Here is a 23,840-nt window from a genome sequence, read left to right on the forward strand (position 1 = left end):
ACAATTTCTGGTCAATGTAACATGGAAATTTGACCTGATAAAACAAAAATTATGGCATTTTCTGGCAAATACACAATTCAAAGTAAAATATGTTAGCAAACAAAATTCTGGAAAGAGTGAAGGAATGCAATTACTAGGAGTACAACCTATATTTTCAAGCTGAAAGGGATATATCCCAGAAAAAAGAAAACACTAAAACTATGAGCATAATCACTACAATTGTTCAGAAATATACCCGTTTACGCATGTATCCTAATATTCTCGCAAGAGCAGTTCTCTCTTATGGAAGTGAGGTATGGACCTTAACCCTTTCTTACCTATAGATACCATATGGCAATAATTAACTTTATAGCATTTATATACTTGTGTGTTACATATGAAGATAAATTTTGCTGGATAACTTCTATTTCAATACATTTTCATCAATATAATTTTGTTTCAAATGTTGCCACTCCCGTAACTTGGTCACTGAATTGGTCTTAATACAGCTATTTGTTTCAACATGGATTGCTTGTAAATTTAATTTGGGTTAGAAAGGGTTAAGAGCTCATGATATTAGCAGAATCACAGCATGTGAGATGAGATTCATGAGGAGGACTGCGGTATATACTGAATTCGACAACAAGCGGAATGACGATATCATGGAGGAACTCGAGGCTGAACCAGTGACGGAATACACTTGGCGATATTAAGAACACTGGTAAAATCACGTAACAGAACGAGCAACAACAGATTTCCAACGGCAATTTTAAATTATCGACCGAGAGGAAAAAGATCCTCTGGCAGACCTCAAAAGAGATGGACAGAAAACAAGACCGAAACAGATCACTCGGCCTAATACTTGTCAGGATGTTGATGATGATGATGATGATGATGATGATGATGATGATGATGATGATGATAAAAATAACAATAATAACGAAAATAATAGTAGTAGTAATAATAATAATAATAATAATAACAATAATAATAATAATAATAATAATAATAATAATAATAATAATAATAACTATAATAACAAAATAGCCTCATTTGTAATTAATGTTGTGTACAGACGGGTTTGATTCGTCTGAATGAGAAGAACCCGTTGCCAAGGAGTCGTCGTTGGCCGCCCACCAAACCCAGCGTGACAGTAATTAAGTGTCCCTGTGGATGTGATTCATGGCTTGGAAAGACAATTAAATCCGCCATTAAATCTCGAATTAGTGGTAATCGTATCCCACGGGGTGTTGCCACTCACTTCTTTCCTTATTTTTTTTATCTCTTCCTCCCCTTAAACACAGAAGACAGAGAAAGCTAGGTTTAGTGTTTTATATGTTCTTCCATAACCCTCAGTGCAGTGCTGCCAACTGGTATCCCACGAATTACCTTCACACAGATTCAAGAAAAGAAAACCGTACTTGAATAGGCTGATGATAATGATAATGATAATGATAATGATAATAATAATAATAATAATAATACTTACTTACTGGCTTTTAAGGAACCCGGAGGTTCATTGCTGCTCTCACATAAGCCCGCCATTGGTCCCTATCCTGAACAAGATTAATTCATTCTCTATCATCATATCCCACCTCCCTCAGATCCATTTTAAAATTATCTTCATATCTACGTCTCGGCCTCCCTAAAGGTCTTTTTTCCTCCGGTCTCCCAACTAACACTCTATATGCATTTCTGGAATCACCCATACGTGCTACATACCCTGTCCATCTCAAACGTCTGGATTTAATGTTCCTAAAATTATGTCATATGAAGAATATAATGCGTGCAGCTCTGCGTTGTGTAACTTTCTCCATTCTCCTGTAACTTCATCCCTCTTAGCCCCAAATATTTTCCTAAGCACCTTATTCTCAAACACCCTTAACCTCTGTTCGTCTATCAAAGTCCAAGTTTCACAACCATACATAACAACCGGTAATAAAACTGTTTTATAAATTCTAACTTTCAGCTTTCTTGAGAGCAGACTGGATGACAAAAGCTTCTTTATTAAATTCAAAATTATTTATTTTACATAGACAAACTAGGGTCTTCATAAACTAATCAATAGTATATTCTCCTGCATTGTTTATGACTAATCCCATCGTTCTGGCAGTTTTCGACTCCACGCCTGAAGAAATCCGGTAGTTCCGAGTTGAAGAAATCGTCAAACCAATTTTGATGAGCAGCTTCATTTTTAATGAAGATTCCCCGGAGATCGTTAGATAGAAAGCGGCACAAATGGTTCTAGCGGCCCCTGCATCTTTGCTCCTCGGTTAAACTCAAACAGAAGCATATGGCGTATATATATATATATATATATATATATATATATATTTTTTTTTTTACTTGACAATTCATTTTCGTCAGTCCACAATTAACAGAAACGTTCTTAAAATTGAAAAATTCGAAAGGTGACACAATATTATGACATTAAAATGACAAATTCCAAACAGATTTGTTAGAAAGTCTCTATTCATATGGAAAACAAAAACGCTACGAACTTACGTAGGCTATCAACCTGTTTCTTAAGAATAAGAACTTAGCTTGTTAAAGCACATACTAGGGTTGTAACGTTGGGAATCTATACAATGCTTTACGGTGGTTTAAGTTTACTATCCGTTCACCAGTCACTACTGTAGCATGCGTAAACAGTGTGCCTGCTGATTAATAATGCCGAAGGTTAAAGGTTCTCAAGCGCATATTTTTGCAGCGGAATTTGGTGAGTGTTTTGAAGTGAATGTGAGTGAATTCTATGACAATTCTTCTGCACATAACGAAAGGTACGTAAACATATATCTTTGTAATGCTATGTAGCGCATATTTAGTCTACTCTTAGTCAACTTCTTATTCTCGTAATCGCTCGCAGAACCAGTCCTCGTACTGTGCCGTTTTATTTTCGGCACTTTGTGTTTCTTTCTTTGTTTTTCTTTCGTCTTCCTTATTCATGTTTTTTCTGTTGTTAGTTACCCTTACTTCTCATAGATGGCGTCCTATCCGCCATTTTAGGTCTCATTCTTCCTTTTTATAGATAGCTTTGTTCTTCTTTCCGCCATTCTTGGTCTCTTACTTCTCACGTATAAGGAGCCAGTTTAATTTATCACGTGATATGGGTTTTTGATTTTCATTGGCTCTGTTCTCATTATTAATTAATTAGCGTCCGTTTTTTCGGTGAGGAACGGTGGACGCGCGAGAGTCTTGGGTCGACGCTCGAAGAGAATGGTTGTGGGACAGCCATTCAGAACTGGGGGGATTGTTTAGCGGTGATCTGTGATGGAATCACAGAGACGTAAACTGCTGCAGTTGGGACTCGATCTGGGATGGTCGCCAACTACGAGTACATGTGGCCGCGTAGCCGAGCTGTGGAATATTGGATCCTTTGATGATGGCGGCATGATGGTTGGAGGGAGACCATTGTTGCTTGCTTTCGAGACTGGCCTACCTACGATTGTAACAGGTTTTTCAACATAAGTTATTCTATGTTTCTTTTAATTAATATATGTATATTTGCGTTTATACAGGGTATTACTAATTTACTTACTTACTTATTTACTTACTTACTTACTTACTGACTTTTAAGGAACCCGGAGGTTCATTGCCGCCCTCACATAAGCCCGCCATTGGTCCCTATCCTGAGCAAAATTAATCCAGTCTCTATCATCATATCCCACCTCCCTCAAATCCATTTTAATATTATCTTCCCATCTAGGACGTCTCGGCCTTCCTAAAGGTCTTTTTCCCTTCGGCCTCCCAACTAACACTCTATATGCATTTCTGAATTCGCCCACACGTGCTACATGCCCTGCCCATCTCAAACGTCTGGATTTAATGTCCCTAATTATGTCAGGTGAAGAATACAATGCGTGCAGTTCTGTGTTGTCTAACTTTCCATTCTCCTGTAACTTCATCCATCTTAGCCCCAAATATTTTCCTAAGCACCTTATTTTCAAACACCCTTAACCTATGTTCCTCTCTCAAAGTGAGAGTCCAAGTTTCACAACCATACAGAACAACCGATAATATAACTGTTTTATAAATTCTAACTTTCAGATTTTTTGACAGCAGACTGGATGATAAAAGCTTCTCAACCGAATAATAACAAGCATTTCCCATATTTATTCTGTGTTTAATTTCCTCCCGAGTATCATTTATATTTGTTACTGTTGCTCCCAGATATTTGAACTTCTCTACCTCTTCAAAAGATAAATTTCCAATTTTTATATTTTCATTTCGTGCAATATTCTGGTCACGAGACATAATCATATACTTTGTCTTTTCGGGATTTACTTCCAAACCTATCTTTTTACTTGCTTCCAGTAAAATTCTCGTGTTTTCCCTAATCGTTTGTGGATTTTCTCCTAACATATTGACGTCATATTACTAATTTACATTTATTTAAAAGAGTTCGCTGGCATTCGTCAGTTGTATATTTCCTATTGGTTCTTCTTGCTTAGATGTTGCTACTTCCCGGCACATTCAAGAAGGATGGGATTGTCAGTCAGTTAAGTTATATTTTATAATCTGTTAGTCCAGATTATGTGGCTCTTGTGTGTAATGGCGAATGCCAGTTGAGCGGAGATTATTTGGCAAGCCAGTCCCGAAGGATTAGTAGATTGATAGTTTGCTTAATTTCTGCTACATCCATTTTGTTTATTTTCTTATTACCGGAAGTGTAATCTAATAAATGTTATCAGAAGTTCATTACTTGTGCTAAGTGTTTCATTTGTTCCACCTCACCCATGAGACTATCGACCCTATTGTACGGTGGCGGCAGGGTAAAAGTATTATTAATACCAATAATTCAAATTAAACAGAGGCAGGTCGTTTCAGTACTAGCTCACGTCCCCGGCTATATACCATGCTGCAGTCAACTTGTGTAATCCCAACATTACAGGCCTACTCATTAGAATGTGATTAATCACTCAAACCTTTTCACATTCCATACAATTTCACGTCAATTTAGCGGTCACCAATATTAAAATTTATTTTTTCGGACCTACTGATGGCCATCAGATTTTACTATAGGTACTCACAAAAAAACCCCTAGGTTTAGTGTAGAAAACTGTGAAGTGGCAGCACTGCGGCTGCGTGTTTTATGCGCGTCGGTGCGTGATCTCGGCGAGGGATGGTTGGATTCGACATGATGGACGCGGCGGCTGCGGACCAGACAAACAGCTGAGGAGGAAGAAGCTAATAAAGTTCCTAGATTCCTGCAGTCGGCATTTCTTAACGTTTTCGTTCATTACACTACAGAGTTGTGCTAATTCTCCACTCTAATGACAATGCCATGGATTCACCTGTATCACCGACGTGCATTGAGTATGTTGGATTATTTCTTTGTGCAATAGAACTTCCTTTATATGATACATGAATGAATGATTGAATTAATGAATGAATAAATAAATAAATAAATAGGTAACTAAATAAATAACTAAGTAGGTAAATAAGTAAGTAACTAAGTAAATAACTAAGTAACTACGTAAGTAAATAAGTAACTAAATAAGTAAGTAAATGAATGAATAAGTAAATTAGTAAGCAAATAATTAACTAAAAAGGAGTAAATAAATAGATAAATAATTACATAAATAAGTAAATAAGTAACTAAAATGGTAAATAAGTAAATAACTAGGTAAGTAAATAAATGAGTGAGTAAATATGTAACTAAAAACGTACGTAAGTAAATAAGTAACTGAAAAGGTAAGTAAATAGATAAATAATTAAATAAATAAGTAAATAAGTAACTAAAAAGGTAAGTAAATAAATAAATAAATAACTAGGTACATAAATAACTAGGTAAATAAATAATTAAGTAAGTAACTAAGTAAATAAGTAACTAAAACAGTAAGTAAATAAATAAGTAAATAACTAAATAAATAAATAAATAAATAAATAAATAAATAAATAAATGAGAAAATAACCAAGTAACTAAAAAGGCAGCTAACTAAATAAATAATTAAATAACTAGATCAATATATAATTAAAGAAATACATAATTAAATAAACATGTAAATATATAAATAATTAAATAAATGAAAAAGTGAATAAGTAATTGAAAAATTAAATAAATAGATAAATAAATCTATAAATAAATAAATAAATAAATAAATAAATAAATAAATAAATAAATAAATAAATAAATAAATAAATAAATAAGCGAGTAACTAAATAGGCAACTAATTAAATAAATAAATAAATAATTAAATAACTAGGTCAATAAATGAGTAAATATATAAGTAATTCAATAAATGAGAAAGTAAATAAGTAACTGATAAAGTAAGTAAATAAATAAGTAAATAACTAGGTAAATAAATAAGTAAATAAATAAAGAAATAAATAAGTAACTAAGTAAATAAATAAATAAATTACGACGTCATAAATAGGCTATATATGGTAAGTCAGATTATAGAAGATAACGGTATTTCCTTTACAAGCCATGAAAACGCATGGAGGCATGGAGGTAGAGTCCATGATTTAATGATGGTGCGGTCGGGACCACGCTCCGACCTCCTTTTTACAAAGGGGAAAGATGTGGTACCCAATATTACAGGAGGCTGAGTAGCCCCCGGGGTTGTTCTGGAAGACTGGCAACAAGAAAAACCTGGCCACTATCCGGGACCTTCAAGTCCATAGCCAGCTGCTCTACCAACTGAGCTATCCGACCGATAAGGAAGATACTAGTGTACGCAGCTTATCAAGACCTGAATTGACACTGTTTTTCGCCCTAATAATAATGGTGGAAACTTAGAAAAGCCCAGCCAAGTAATAAAATGTTGCCAAACGAGATTCGAAACCATGCCCAAGCTTAACCGTGGAGCAGGAGCCTCACTGTCTGCCGCTGACATGTGGATTATTAGATAAAAAAAAAGCGAGGCGAAGGTAAGTTGGAATGGAAGGAAGTCTGTGGCATTGTAAAAGACCACTTAAAGTGTGTCATCACACGTGTACGTACTTCATCCATTGTCGTACAAATTGACGCTTATCTCCGAATAACCACAAAACGATACACTCACGCTTCAACTCGGAACGTTGCTAATGGGGCTGCTAGAAAGGCTAATTTTCACGCCGGAAAACTTAGTTCAAATCCCGGGGACCCCATGTGGCGGTCGTGTGTACAAAAGCGAAGTTTGTCTCATGTCTAATTTGTTTCCATCTATGTGAACAGATCTGTCCGAGTAGTCTGGTGTTATTAATTCCCAGGGGATTTTTCCACAAAAGTTTGAAGTACGCAATATGCATACTGTTCAAATTATAGGCTTAAATATATAAAGATACAGGTCGAAACTCATGCAGGGACACTTATGAAAGTGTATGAAGGAGCATGGTATGATCGGCATCAGCTTTGACAGCCGTTCGACGTAAAACTACATCTTTATGCTCACCAAGTATGGGGAAGAGGTGACTTGGGAATTGACCGTAATATAAAAATGCAACTCTCTGTCCTTCTCTTTGCATTATAGGTTTCTTCCCATTATTCCACTTCTATTCTCCTTATTCTCCTTGTATTCCCTTTGTTCTCCTTGTTTTTCTTACATTCCCCTTACATTGCTGTTATCCTTTCTTCCCCTTGTTTTCCCCGTCTTCCCCATACTTTCCTTACCTTCTCTTATTCTCTTCGTTTCTCTTGCATTCCCCTTGTTCTCCTTGCATTCTCCCTGTTCTGGTTATATCTCCTTTGTTCTCTTTATATTCCCCTTGTTCTCTTTGTTGTCTCCTTGTTATCATTACATTCCCCCTTTTCCTTGTCTTCCCCTTCTTCTCACTGCATTCGCCTCTCTTTTTTTGTTAATTGCTTTCCCCCTGTTTTCCTTTTCCCCCCCCTCTACCCTCCTTGTATTCCCCTTGTTCTCCTCGTATTCCGCCTGTTCTCACTGCTTTCCCCTCGTTCTCGTATTCCCCACATTTTCCTCGTCTTAAGTAGTTTTTCACATCTTCCTCTTGTTCTTTCTTTCTCCTTCCCTCCTCCTTGTTCGCCTTTTACCCTCTTGTTCTCCTTCTGTTCCACTTATTCTCCATGTATTCCCCTTCTTCTTCTTGTATGTCCCTTTTCTCCTCGTATTCTCCATCTTCATCTTCTTCTTTTTCTTGTTCTTCTCCTATTTCTCTTGTTTTTCTTGTCTTCAACGTCTTCTCCTTATTATCCTTCTCATTACGTTCTCCTTGTATTCACCTCATTCTCTTTCTTTTCCACTTGTTCTTCTTATCTTCCCGTTCTTAATGTATATTCCCTTGTTTTCCTTGTACGAGGTACAAAGAATACCTCCATTTCCTTAACTATTATCATTCCACCTTCGCTTAACCACCGTCATACCAACTTCCACAGCCTTATCTTTAACTATTACAAGATACATGCTATTTAAAACATCCGTTAAATTGTCTTTGAACCTTACTGTGTCTTGATGACGCGGGCGGTGTGCCTGTGAGGGTTAAGGCTGGTTCACAATAAACCGGAAACGAGAATCGGAACGAAAACGAAAACGGTAAAATTGTTAAAATGTGTACATTTAAATGTTAGCATTCACAATTAACGAAAAGCTTGCCGGAGCCCGAGATCGGGAACGGAGAGTTGGCCAAGTTTCAACTTTGGCGTTCACGTTTCCGATCACAGCCCACTAGATTCATTCTACTGCCATCTAAAAGCTATTTTGTCGTCGTATATTTTGTAGCAAGAAGACCGTGACATAACCTATGCATTATTTTGTTCTGTGCTGTGCATCATGGAGCAAGTTTTATTTGATGAGATTCTAATATTGAGTGTTGAGGAAAATCCTCACGTTTACGATAAGCGGCGCGCCTCGTATAAAGATGAGAAAATGAAGGAGAATACGTGGCTTTCAACAGCTGCATCTTTGAACACCGATCGCAAGTGAATCAGATTTTACTACTGTATTGGTTTATTACACACTACATAACTACTGCTGTGTTCATTTTTGTTCTATTACAAATGTTTCTTCTCTAATTATTTTGCGTTATGGTAGACTTAAAATAGGTTGTGATAATAAAGATTCATGAGCATATTTATAGTACCGTACCTAATGAAATGTTTCAGTTGAAATTTCGAAGTTGGTTAACCTGTGTTTATGTTGGCTGCCTTGTACTCATGAGAGAACGCCATTGGTCAATTATACACAAATAACATCAGAATGCGTAATATCGACTTTACATATCGTTATTGACATGCATATCGATATGCATAGTCGTCTACGTTCTCGGTTTATTGTGAATCAAAAATTTTCATATTCACGTCCTCTGCTTCTCGTTTTCATTCTGGTTCTCGTTCCCGGTTTATTGTGAACCAGCCTTTAATGTTGGTTCACAACAAATAGGGAATGGAAACGACAACGAGAACGAGAACGGAAATAATGTTAAAATAAATGTAGGGCATGAGCATTCACAATAATTATTTGTGAATGCTCACATTTAAATAACTTATATTTATTTTAACAATATTTCCGTTCTCGTTGTCGTCGTTTCCGTTCCCGGGTTATTGTGAACCAGCCTTAAATGGACTCAGGTCAGCGCTCGCCTCCAGGACCAAACCACATAGCCACGATTGCATCTAGTAACGTTTCGGGTCTCTCACGAAGATTGTGGCTGTGCTGGATTGTCCGTTCAGTCGTGTTTCAATTTGGCGTATTGTGGTCGCGCTTGGTAAGTTTCTTCAGGAAAAGAATATAATATTATACAGAAAGGTATAAAATATCGCGAACCGTTTCAGCATTTCGTATTATTATAATTTTAATATTACACGTTTCCTCCGAGTTCTTTCATTTAGCAATCCGAACTTGGGAATTTATGTTTTATACTTCATTGTTTAACAAATTGCGAACAATTTTACAAGTTTTCAGTTTCTATGCTGGGACTAAGTTCCTTAGGGTGATACTACACTATCAAAGTTGTTTGACAAGGAATATGATAAAATATTTTGTGCGAGATCGTGCGTATTTGCTTGGTTTCCGCACAAAACCAATCCGCGGTAAGTCTAAAATTCCACATTCAGTATTCCCAACCGAACACATATAACAATTTCCCTCTTCTTACCGCTTAAGTGACATATTGATTTTACTGCTTTAGGCTTTTAACATATTATTTTTAGAGACATTCAATATAGTAATTATTATAAATTGGAAACTTAACACTATAATTTCACCTAAATTGCACTCTTAATTATTGTTTTTAAATATTTGCAAAAATTAAGTAAACTCTACAACACCACTAAAGTTACTGCATTTGTGATGCAAGTAACATTAAGGAAGCCGTTTGTTTTAAGTTCGCATTTATAGACTGGGGGGAAAAAAAGACAGATGTATATCACGGCCTGCTGGAGTATAGTAAACACACAAAACATTTTAAAGCAACAATGTTGAAGATAGATATTTTTGTTTTGCAAATTTTCCGTCATTGAACAGAAACCAAGATGGAGATTTCAGTGCAACTAATTAGAAATTCCTCTTTTAGGTATGTAATAAACGATCTTCGCACAAAATAATGTACGATACACGAGCGGTATGTTTTCTTTCAATTCTCGGAAATTAAAAAAGCTCAACTACGTTTCGCTTTTTCAAACTTTTCCTCGAACATGAAAACTTCAACATACCGCTCTTGTAACGCATATTACTATTACATATTGCGTTCTAAAACAATGCCGAATATATTATCAGGTTTAACTCGGCAGCTACAAATCGCATGCATCCTTCTCGTGCGGTGTCGAAATTCTTTACTAAATTCGGTCAAGGTCACGAGCTGGCACATGCGCTGGAGCCGGTTATGTATAAAACTGTGAGAGATTTATTTTGCGATGGAGCATACTGGAAGTGTAAGTAATAAATACTTTCCGGAATACATATTTTTATTTTGGTTGCCTTTCATCTGAACACCCGGTACATAAGTAAGTAATTTCTGATAACATTCAAAGGTCAGTTTTGTGGCAGAGATAAACCAATACTTCCTACAGGAATGCAACCCAGGACCTCTTGATTTTCAGAACTTTACACTACCACTGAAGAACATCTAATTTTCACTGAAGTTCGGGAAACCCAGTATGCTGAGGTTCTCTTTCTTTTTGTGTAGTTATGGGCATCAGTATTCCGCGAGCATTCCTTGTTTCCGTGGCTCTGAACGTCCTTGGCAGGATGGATACATTGGGACACATCCTGCAGGAGACGTTATAAACCAGCGAGCTAGCATTCCTGCATCCCGTGGCACACACATCTTCCCGCTTTGGAGGTAAGTGCATTTACTTGTTACTGAATACCTGCATCTCCACAAAAAAACACACACATTCTCAGGCAAGCTTTTACATTTTTAAACTGTTTACCATCAATAAGATCAAGCTGGATCCGAGGAAGAAGGGTATAAGTCTTGCATCACGCATTACTCGTTTCGTCGAGTCGTAATGACGTATAAGAGACATGGAGACAAAAAATCTAAATTCGAGAGTTTCTAACAGTAGGTCAGGCAGCGGTTTCTTACCAAAAGAATCGGAGTTCGAATACCGAATGATTTTATTAATAAATAAGCTGTTGTCTCTAAAATTACACCATAATTTATATTTAAACATTTCAACAAAATAAATAAGTAATTTCTTCATAAGATAATGTGCACCCCAGGTAAAGAGATATGTTTACTTGCATCTTTTTATTATTCATAATATCTTGAAACTTATAGGATCTTATCCTCTCAAAACCTTTTGTTTTGGCCTTATTTGTAGGGTAAGATTGTCTAATTCCGTGACATATTTAATAAAGTCTACATTTATGCCACAATTGTAATAAAAATTTTCAAATAACACCTAAATGACGTTATTTGGACCTTTAGCTACAGTTTTTACAACATTCAGTGTCAACAGTTTCACAAGTTTGATATATAATATGTGATTCTTCATTGTTATACAGTGGCTACTAAATCCGTGACAGGGATCCAAATTCCGTGATAGTGGTTTCCTAATTCCGTGAGTGATATCCTAATTCCGTGATACTAAAATAATCCTCATTAACTGCTCAGAAAACAAAAGTGTATTTGGAAAAACACTTTAAAGTCATGGATTAAGCAAGAAATTACAACATAGAAAAGGGCCAAAGTGACAAATTTCATAGAAAATATTTATGTAAGTCCAGGAATACATATTACATATTAATATATTATAAACAAAATAAGCTGAAAGTAAAATTCAATACAAAATTAAATTGGAATAAATTGAATTATAACACAATTATTTCTCATTATTTATATTCCCAGCAACACAGTAATTAAGTTAAATATATGCCCTATTATTTTATTATAATTATAATTGTTGTTTTCTATAACTTATTTCTATTATATTTCCACGAACTATTTTCTCTCATAGACATTAATTTTCACAATAGCGTTGGCATCACTGGTCGAGTGAGCCAGGAAGGAGAAATATGAAAATAAATCCGAAAATGTCTCAAAATGTTAAATAATCATACACATTGATTCGGCTGACTATAATCTACAGTAATATATCATTTTTATAGTGCTATATTAATTCTTACTTCAAATATAAAATGTTCCTTCAGGAGCGGTCACAAGAGAAAGAAAAACTTACTGGTCAACCACCTTTCACTGAACAAAAGCTTCTGCAGTCGACTGCTTCCATCCAAAAGGCGGGTAGTTAATAGAAATGAAAAGAAGACATCTCCTGGCATCTGTTAGGTATTACAAAAACTTAAAAGTCAGAGACACAACTCAATTGCAGTCAATTGAAATTTTATCACGGGATTAGGGGTATCACGGAATTAGGCACCTTAACCCTAGATCTAAATAAAATTAATATTATGTACCGAAGTATATATGATATTACCGTGCAGGAATTCTGCATTACCATATGGTGAAGAATGGGTAAAACGGAGAAAAATTTCTCTCCGGCACCAGGATTCGAACCCGGGTTTTTAGCTCTACGTGCTCACGCTTTATCCACTAACCTACACAGGATTCGAGTTCCGATACCGGATTGAATCCTTCTCGATTTAAGTTCTACCTCTCTGTTCCCCTTTGCTGGCCTACCGTCATGTACTGTGTCACAGAATATGTGACAGTGGCACCAAGTCCAACGCACTATGTACAGAGGTGCACTCATTACGAGTGACTAATCCCCATTTCAGTTTGGTTGATAGGCTTTCCCCTCTACTCACACTCTTTACCATCCGTGAAGGGGAAGATGCTACTATACATCTTACTGATGTTCGACTACTTGACTTCGAACATAGTGAAAATTCTTATCATTGAAAATGTTTACCGGTAATCTATATTTCGAAAGCCTATACTAAGCGCGTTTGTATTTCATTTTATTGCTGTTTTTATCAACTGGCACATTAAAAAGCTACTGACAGCAGAAGATAAATGTTTTCTTCACCGCTAGTTGCTACTCTACAGCATTCAAATGGGACAATCTGCACTGTGACACTCTCCCCGACTTCATAATACAAACTAACATTCTTTAATTTAATTAATTATTAGTTGAAAATATTGTAAGAACGACACTAAAATATACTGAAACATGTAACTGTCAAACATCTGTTTATTTCTCGTTCCAGCTCGAGGGTAAATATTGTGTATGCATGGTTGTTGGAGTCAGCAATTTTTTTAATCTATATTTTTCAATGAAGTGTTTAAAATATGGATTTTCAAGTTCATGGAACGGAATATTCGCACATATCAGTATCTGACACAAGTCATAACAAAAAGTGGACTGATACGAAATCAAATCACTAAACAATTCCAGATGTTCGATGTGTCTCTTAGAGTCACAATATTTTTGTAAATCGTGAGCTTATTAACTTTTATGTCTAAAGTACACACTTTACACTATAATAGGCCTATATTTTCGTCCCTGACTGAAAAATAATCATCTCCGAAGTCTCTTACAAGCACAGGCAAAGTTGCAGATTTTATTGGCGACATTTTAATGCATCTTCACAGTACCTTTGCTAGATCACAACTGAACTCCATGCGAAAGGTTAATTTTTTTTTTTTTTAAGAAAATAAGCGTGCTGTGTTGAAACAAATTGGCCTATTATAATGTAGTAAATAATAAGAAACCCGCACCTATTAAACTTCGAATGAACAAAGACCTTTCACGCCACGTTCTCCATTTTGTATACGAACCTGAAGGTATATCAGTAAAGTAAACAGCTAACGTCATCCTATATCCTGTGTTCCTTAAACCTGTAGCCATGTCTAGTCAATGTTTTGATGTCTCAACTTCGTTTCCTCAGCGTTCAGGGATCCATTTAACAAATTATTTTCTCACAACCAAATCATGATTTACGATGAAAAAGACAGGTTCATAGGATATTTACTTAGCTTCTGATATAACTTAATTTTGGACCAAATTTCAAAATCATGTCAAGCATAGCACCGATATTTTCTGGAGTCGTCACAGAAACAGGTCTTCCAACACAGTGTTCATCTGTTATCTCCGTTCTTTCTCTCTCAAATTTCGCAACACAATAATTTTTATGGTGATGTACGAAGAACAATGCTCTCCCAATGTATCAACCACATCCGTATAAATTTCCCTGCTAGACAATCCTTTCTAAATAGGCACTTTATCACCAATTGATACTCGAAATCGGGGTACGCAGAGAGCCTTAGTGGAGCGAGTAGGTGCGAATCGGAAATGAGCCTAGTTGGAAGGTGAGCGCAAGAAAATATTCTAGGTTGCTGGTCGTAGTGCGCCTGAAATTCAATCTGGAGTAGAGGTTTCATTACACTATGTTTTATACTTACTTGCAAATGACTTTTAAAGAATATGGAGGTTCGTTGCCGCCCTCACATAAGCCCGCCATCGGTCCCTATCCTGTGCAAGATTAATCCAGTCCCTACCATCATATCCCACCTCCCTCAAATCCATTTTAATATTATCTTCCCATCTACTCGTACGTCTCGGCCTCTCTAAAGGTCTTTTTCCGTCCGGCCTCCCAATAAACACTCTATAAGCATATCTGGATTCTCCCATAAATGCAACATGCCCTGCCCATCTCTAACGTCTGGATTTAATGTTCCTAATTATGTCAGGTGAAGAATACAATGCGTGCAGTTCTGCATTGTGTAACTTTCTTCATTCCCCTGTAACTTCATCTCTTTTAGCCCCAAATATTTTCCTAAGCACCTTATTCTGAAACACATTTAACCTGTGTTCCTCTCTCAAAGTGAGAGTCCAAGTTTCACAACCATAAAGAACAACCGGTAATATAACTGTTTTATAAATTCTAACTTTCACCTTCTTTGAAAGCAGACTGGATGACAAAAGTTTCTCAGCCGAATACTGTAATAACAGGCATTTCCCATATTTATTCTGCATTTAATTTCCTCTCGAGTGTTATTTATATTTGTTACTGTTGTTACAAGATACTGAATTTTTCCACCTTTCCAAATGATAAATTTCAGTTTTTGTATTTTCATTTCGTACTTTTTTTTTAAGTTGGTTATTTTACGAGAATATTTGGGGCTAAGAGGGATGAAGTTACAGGAGAATAGAGAAAGTTATGCAACGCACAATTGCTAGCATTGTTTTATTCACCTGACATAATTAGGAACATTAAATCTAGACGTTTGAGATGGGCAGGGCATGTATCACGTATGGGAGAATCCAGAAATGCACATAGAGTGTTAGTTGGGAGGCCGGAGGGAAAAACACCTTTAGGAGGCCGAGACGTAGATGGGAAGATAATATTAAAATGGATTTGAGGGAGATGGGATATGATGATAGAGAATGGATTAATCTTGCTCAGGATAGGGACCTATGACGGGCTTATGTGAGGGCGGCAATGAACCTCCGGGTTCCTTAAAAGCCAGTAAGTAAGTAAGTAAGTAAGTAAGTAAGTAAGTAAGTAAGTAAGTAAGTAAGTAAGTAAGTAAGTATAATTTTTTTTAATCGTAAAAATATTTTTATCGTATAGCAGGACAGCGTTTTATACATACCAATTTTCATTAGTGTACAACATAAAGTAATGGAGAACAAAAATGTTGAAATTTCCAAAATTTTATTCCTTTAAGCTGTACCTAATCCTTTAAACTGTGTTCCTCTCTCAAAGAGAGAGTCCAAATTTCACAACCATACAGAAGAAAGGTAACATAACTGTTTTATAAATTCTAACTTTCAGCTTTTTTGAGAGCAGACAAGATGACAAAAGTTTCTCAACCGAATAATAACAGGCATTTCCCATATTTATTCAGCATTTAATTTCCTCTCGAGTGTTATTTATATTTGTTACTGTTGTTACAAGATATTTAATTTTTCCACGTTTCCAAATGATAAATTTCCAGTTCTTGTATTTTCATTTCGTACTTTTTTTTAGTACGCCTAAGTTATTTTACGAGGCTGTATCAACATCTCAGGTTATTTAGCGTCTGAATGAGATGAAGGTGATAATGCTGGTGAAATGAGTCCGGTGGTCAGCACCGATAGTTACCCATCATTTGCTCATATTGGGTTGAGGGAAAACCTCCGGAGAAAACCTCAACCAGGTAACTTGTCCCGACCGGGATTCGAACCCGGGCCACCTGGCTACGCGGCCAGACGCGGTAACCGTTACTCCACAGGTGTGGACTTCATTTCGTACTATGTTCTGGTCACGAGACATAATCAAACTCTATTTATACAATTCCATAAATAAACAAACTGAAGGATGAGTTGACAGGAGGCGATGGTTACACAAACAGGTAATTAAAACAAGTGAACGGTCTTCCAAAACAAACTTGTATTATATCAGATTTCCAGTTGCAGACTTGCGCCGCTGTTGCACGCCGCATCTTCTTCTTCATCCCACAACGAAGCCGGGGCCAACTTACAACAGATCGGGGACTATCAATGGTGTAAAATATGACTGCAGGAGATGGCAAACAATGGAGAGCCATTCATTATCCCTCGTCCGGGGGGAGGGGGGAGCACCGCTTAACGAAGCCAACCACATATTAGAAGTAGCCGATACCTATTACTGCCCGCACCTCCATCACCAAGTAATTACTAAGAGTGCGTTGTATCATAACTGTGACGTCACCGTGAATTATTATGAACGTGCAAGCTTCTGGTTTTGGGACACCTATGATGTATAGTGTGGTTCTTGATTTAATGTGATGTGTGGAGGATGTACTGCCCTGTTCTTTCATTATTATTCTTATCCATGCATTAATTTTGTTTGTCCAATGTTTAGATAAAGGAATAATAATAAAGTGGTAAATTCGTGGGAGCGCATGGTCAAAGAAAGGCGGAATCCTTGGCATTTCTGTGAATATAGAGCCTACAAAGTGTTTTTAATTACCTCTACTCCTATTACGGATGTCTTTTTTTTTAGTTGGTTATTTAACGACGCTGTATCAAGTACTGGGTTATTTAGCGTCGATGAAATTGGTGATATCGAGATGGTATTTGGCGAGAGGAGACTGAGGATTCGCCATAACTTATATTTATTTATTTATTTAAATCCACCACCAACAGAAGCAGGCTTCCAATTACAGGTGGCTTACACAGATACATACACAAAATACATAATAAGAGAATAAAACAACAACACAAACGAAAGAAAGAAAATACATAATGGTAATAGATGCTAGAATATAATATTGCAGCTAATTATTAACTGCATCATTATATTGACATTTGGCACTATATTAACTGTTAATATAGTGCCAAATGTCAATATAATGATGCAAAATTATTTAAAAACTAGAGTAAAAACATTATAATACACTTCTTCATAATTTAAATATCTAAGGAAATACAATTCTTTTTAAAATTGTATGAAATTTTTCAACTGTTAAACTGAAATCTAATTGGGAATCACAGTTTAAAGACAGAGAGTTGTAAGTATTACACATAACAAACAATGGAGAGTTCTTGAGGAAAACAGTTCTAGGAATAGGAATAATAAAAGGTTGCCTATGACGTAATTCTGTTTTTTTTTTTTTACATTGAACTGAAGGAATTTAAGAAAATCGCAGTAATTCAATATACCGTTAACAGTCTTATAGAGAAAAATTTGACTATTTATTAATCGTCGAGATTTTAAAGTTTTATAATTAAATTCGAAAAGTAACTGATTATATGAAATTTGCTTGTCATAAGACGAAACGTGATGTTTTTTTAAAATATAAATCACGTAAAAATCTTATATTATCACTGATATGCATTTCAAAAAACTGTTTTCTGCTACAAGAGACAAAAATTACTGATTCTAATTAACTGAAATGCCCTGAATCCGAATCTGTACTCATATTTTCTGTATCACGTCAGGTTTTTCTATACTTTTGAAAAGAAAAATGAAAAAAAAAAGTCGAAATTGGCAAAGTTCATGATTAAAAAAAAATTAATACGATAATAACCTAACTTATATGACTACTTTTGGGTATTGAAGGTTGTAGAAACCGAGCCTGTATTCAGATTTTATCTATCGCGCCAGGCTTTTCTGTCATTTTTTAAAAATAAGAACTAAAAAAGTTCAAAATTTAAACAAGAATTTCAAAAAGTCAAATGAGGTATATTATTATTTTTAAAAACATATTTTAATACCGTAATGTAACATTTGAGACTATAAAATTTATTATTTTTTTATTTATTTAATGCAGGGCTGTAGAGTGGGCCGTATTCATAGACATTCTTAGCGCGGGCTTCCGGTGGATGAACAGCGAACTAACGTTTTTCGTAATAATAAACCAGTGTTAACGATATATGATATGATATGATATGATATGATATGATATGATATGATATGATATGATATGATATGATATGATATGATATGATATGATATGATATATGATATGATATGATATGATATGATATGATATGATATGATATGATATATGATATGATATGATATATGATATGAATCCTGTACAAGTAACCAGTCGATAGTCGGGGCTAGTTTAGCACGCTCGTAACGCGGGCTAGCGAAATGTCTATGACTAGCACCCGAAATCTTTAGTTTAAATGTAGTTCTGTTTATAAGTATGAATAAGGGTGTAATTGTTTGTTTTATTTGAACTGTTGTACCAGTGAAGCGTGGTGAGTGAATGAAGTTATGGTTTTACAGTGCAGTGAATAGTTCCGATCAGTGATAATTTATAGTGTCAATGAAATGTGTTCTATAGTGTCAGTGAAATGTGTTATAGTGTCAGTGAAATGTATTCTAAAGTGTCAGCGAAATGTGTCATAGTGCCAGTACAGTGAGTGAGACGAGAGTAAAGTGAAAGATTATTATCAGTACCAATGTGAAACTTATGTAGGGGTTATACAGGGACATCATTTTATTTTTACATCAATTTTTATTGTACCTCAGTTTTTGAATGTACTTCACTCCCACCCCTTTTACTAATGAAGTTCCAACTGTCCACACAGAATCAAGGCCGCATATATAGTAAACAGCATTGAGTGAGTATAGTACGTTCCAGAAATATGTTCGCGTTTTCCAGTGACGAAAGAGCTTTCAATATTGAATCATATTTTCGCACATGTATTGTCCGTTTGCTTACGTCGCATCCCGATTTCCCCCATCTGCTTCTGCTCGTCCCTCTGTAAAAGCTGTTCTGTCTTAGCTCTTTTCTGAAAACATTAATTTCTGTTAGGAATTGGACGTTTACGTAAAATAACTTAAATAAAAGGGCCTCGTTAAGTAATTAACTGTCACGTGACCCCCCCCCTTTTAGGATCCTGCAGCATAACCACTTGGACGGACAATAGATCGCATGTCTGAGTAATTTTATCTTTCCTCATCGGGCAGAAGTGAAGATTGAATTTACAGTACGTAAGGTACTCTTTTATAGAGTAGGTACAGAATTATTTCAACATGAGTTACTAGTACGAAGGACGAAACTGGCAATTTGAATTAGATGCAGTAGTCTATAGTGCGATAATATGCACAAAATAACTGAAGCCTGTATCGAAATGAACGGCCACCATTTTCAAAAATGTGTTTAAATATCCATATTATGATTATTTATCAATTTAACTTCTTTCTCTATATTGCTGTAGACAGTATAATATACTGTACACTGCATAATGAATACGTCCGCATGGATAACTCAGTTCATAAGTAAAAACACTTACTTATTCTTAATACAGTACTATATTTTGATTAAACAAAAACCCAATGAAGATTATCGAACTCAAAATCGCGATATTTCCTAGTTTACGTAAATGGATGAACTACTTTTCTTCCCTCCTATACCTAGTAGAGTGATTTGTTTGTGTTTTACGCCAGTATCATCGAACTACAGTCGTGGAAGGGGAAGGCAAACTGTGTTTCCGGTTCTCTAAAGGTATAGCCAGGTTAATATTAAAAATGTTAGTAAAAATAAAATGATGTCCCTGTACATATGTAAGTTAGGTTGTAATGTAAAATTAGGTTCACTTATTAATTAGGTTATTTTATGTATAGTAATTGTAATTATTGTGTATAATTGTATTGTGTATTCTTATTGCATTGTGTATTGTAATTTTATTGTGTACTAGCCGTACCCGTGCGCTCCGCTGCACCCGTTTGAAATAAATATAAAGTAATTACGTAATTAAAATAGGACATTTGATCCAGAGAGCACTCATTTGGTGCAATGTCAATTCCTTTAACATGTTTCTTAATTTTTATTACATGCATCCATAGTTCAATGAACATTGACATCATTTACATTTAATGTGTATACTTTATTTTACTTGTTATATGTTTCCATTGAATTATGGTAATAACTTAATTTTAACTCTTGTTTTCTACGTATTCAGAAAATGGCGCTTGGCCCACTATGGTTCTGATCCCTTCAAATAACTTAAATTATATTATATTATATTATATTATATTATATTATATTATATTATATTATATTATATTATATTATATTATATTATATTATATAAAAAGTATGTTGATAACGGATGTACCCCGATAAGTAAGTTTTCAATTTGTTATGGGAGCTCTTGAATCTCAGCAGGAACAAATTTTATTTTACAACAGGGCAGCATAATCTGCTTGGCTCATGACCCAAATTTTTTGCATTGCATTTAATGCATATGTATTTTAACTCGATTCAATTGAGCATAGTTAAAATTTGGATTATAAAATAATGAAATGCTAAGCTAACATATTATTACTGCATACTAAATCAATACACTCTCGTTGTTCGTTAATTCTCTGAGATAAACATTATTTTAAGAAATACAGGAAACGAATACACAGAATAGCCTATCAAGTTTTCTGTGCATAAGAAGCTATTTTAATCTTACCTGTCCTCAATTCACTCAGAAGTTACTGTAATAACATTATACCATTTTGTCCATACAGAAAAACTACACTTACCAATGGTGAAATAATAATTAATTATACAAATCGGTTAATTTAGCTTCCGATATTGCTTCATACAAACACAGAAACATATTCTGTAGGGTATGATTCATAGCTTTCGATTGTTGTTGACCAAGGCCCCTTATAGACGAAGTCATTTGTTTATTTCATTACACGGCCTTAGATGGCAGTTATTTTAATTCTAAAACTCATTTATCTCATTAAATATCAGTCCTATCAAAATTTTTCAAAGAACAAAACTTATCGAAAATGATTTTTAAAGAAATGTTTGTTATGTAACATTTTTCATAAAAATCAATACTAAGCGAGATATTTCGATATATTTAATTCAGGCCCCCTTATAACCCCCCTTTTAAATAATGTATTTTGAATGCCATATAGCCTATAATCTAAGTTACAACGAACTTAATTTATATTCCAATTTTCATCGAAATCCGTTCAGCCATTATCGCGTGAAAAGGTAACAAACAGATAGACAGACAGACATACAAACAAAAATTTCAAAAAAGCGATTTTCGGTTTCAGTGTGGTCAATTATATATGTTAGGACCAATTATTTTTGGAAAATCGAAAATTACCAGAAAAATTTCGGCTACAGATTTATTATTAGTATAGATACCACTGCCACCGGGTGCTTGCCCACTTGCAGTGTAAATAAATACATATATAGAAATAACGAACGGCATCTAGCCATAACATTCTGACCGGACATTAGGTTCAACGCGTATGAGCAATATAATATAGACCTTTATCCTTTATGGTTGCTGACCGAGGGGGAACTATGACTGCATCTTACGTGGATAAATCATGGCTAATGCACCTTGATTCTATCTTTCAGGGGGGAGACAGACTTCCTAGTGGAGAAGGTGGCAGAGGAATCCTCACACATTGTCTGCTCTTGGCGGCAAAGACACTTCTGAGACAAAGTCCAGCCTCGCCACGAACCAGTGGCTATCTCAACGCCAGAGATTCCTCCGCAAGATAATTCTAAACACAAACCATGTAAATATTTGCAGGACAACCTACCAGAAAATATAGCGTCCACAAAGATACTAATAATTTACAAGTGACAAAAATAGCCTATCTTGTTGATCAGAGGCAATTATTATTCAGACGGGGTAATAGATGCGTTCACAGCTCGCGCTTAAACTACTGGATTCCTTGTAATGCGGGCTTTCCATCATCCCCCGTCCAGTGCGTCTCTATTTGAATTATCTTAGCACTCTAGTCTGCCTTCAATTGTTTCTGTTTAAGTCTGTGTACTGCAGAAGCGGCTAGTATTTAAGATGTATACGGTTATTTTTAATCACTTGTTGTTATGGAAACCTTAACATAATACAGATCGTCAATTATGGATAGAATTTAAGTAATTTGTAGTCCGAATTAGGACGAGAATGGCGAGATAAGAGAATATGATTAATGTTGTTAAATTCGTTTCAGAAGGGAGAAAGTCGTTTAATTTGTGTGAACGTCGTCTTCCTTGTAACTTTATCTCCGTGAAAAAAAAAAAAAAAAAGTCTCAATATTCATTACTACATAACTTTTAAAAAATTCAATCAAGGTCACTGTCATTGAGTGGTGCACAGCCGTTTTCACATAGTGAACAGAATCCAATCTTCTTTGTCGCAGATTTCGTGGTACCAAAGTCCGGTCGATTATCCTTAATTCAGAGATGATTAAACGAACCGCTATTGTTTCATGTTAAATCAAAGTTTATTCTCGCAGCGAGATGGCGTTATTGCCTGCAGTCGCAAATTCTATTTTAAATGAATAATTACCATAATATAAAATTATAAATATTAGAACAACACACTCTACTGAACCTAAGAACACATATTAACGAATTTCTCGTAACATTTTATCATTCATTATACAGTCTGATCCATTTGGGTATGGATAACATTAATTTATTATTATAAAGCTATTATGATAGTAGGAAAAATTTCTCGCTGGTTATATTATGATTAAAAGATGGGAATTTCCACATATGACAATCAACAATGCATAACCTGAAAGGACAAATAAACATCGTAGATGATGAAAATGACTGCTAAAAATCAACAGCGGGCAAAATGTGTTCTTTGGTATGCTAAATTTGAGAGTGTTAAAGGAGTGCAAAGGGAATTTCGACGTGAGTATGGTGTGCGTAAAGTACCTAAATAGGCTACCTACGAATCCATAATGTTGTGGTATCCAACATTTGTAGAAACAGGTTGTGTTGAAAAAACATGCAGGAGTTCGCAGGCGAAACCCAGTACGAGAAGTAACTATCTCCTGGCTTGGCCCCCAAACTCCCCAGATCTAACCTCTCCTGACTTCTTCGTGTGGGGTCATGTTAAAGATATTGTTTATTCATAGAAACTCAAGAACACTGATGATCTGAGAGTAGAAGTTACTCAAGCTTTTCAACAAATCACCCCTCTTATGTTACAACGGACATGGGCTGAATTGCATCACCGTTATGAGTTGTGCAGGGTGTGCAATGGGGATCATGTTGAGCTCTGAGGAATCTCCCATCTTTCAGTGTTGTCTGCACAAAGTTTCAACAAATAA

At 35.4% G+C, this 23,840-nt stretch overlaps 1 protein-coding gene across 1 annotated transcript in view; it reads right to left on the minus strand.

Annotated features, from left to right (window-relative positions):
* The window catches only part of LOC138713969 (ankyrin repeat domain-containing protein SOWAHA-like), a 453,145-nt gene that overhangs the window by 44,597 nt on the left and 384,708 nt on the right, over nt 1-23,840 (minus strand). The gene's annotated exons all lie outside the window — the stretch shown is intronic.

Source organism: Periplaneta americana, chromosome 14, assembly GCF_040183065.1.
Source record: "Periplaneta americana isolate PAMFEO1 chromosome 14, P.americana_PAMFEO1_priV1, whole genome shotgun sequence".
NCBI lineage: Eukaryota > Metazoa > Arthropoda > Insecta > Blattodea > Blattidae > Periplaneta > Periplaneta americana.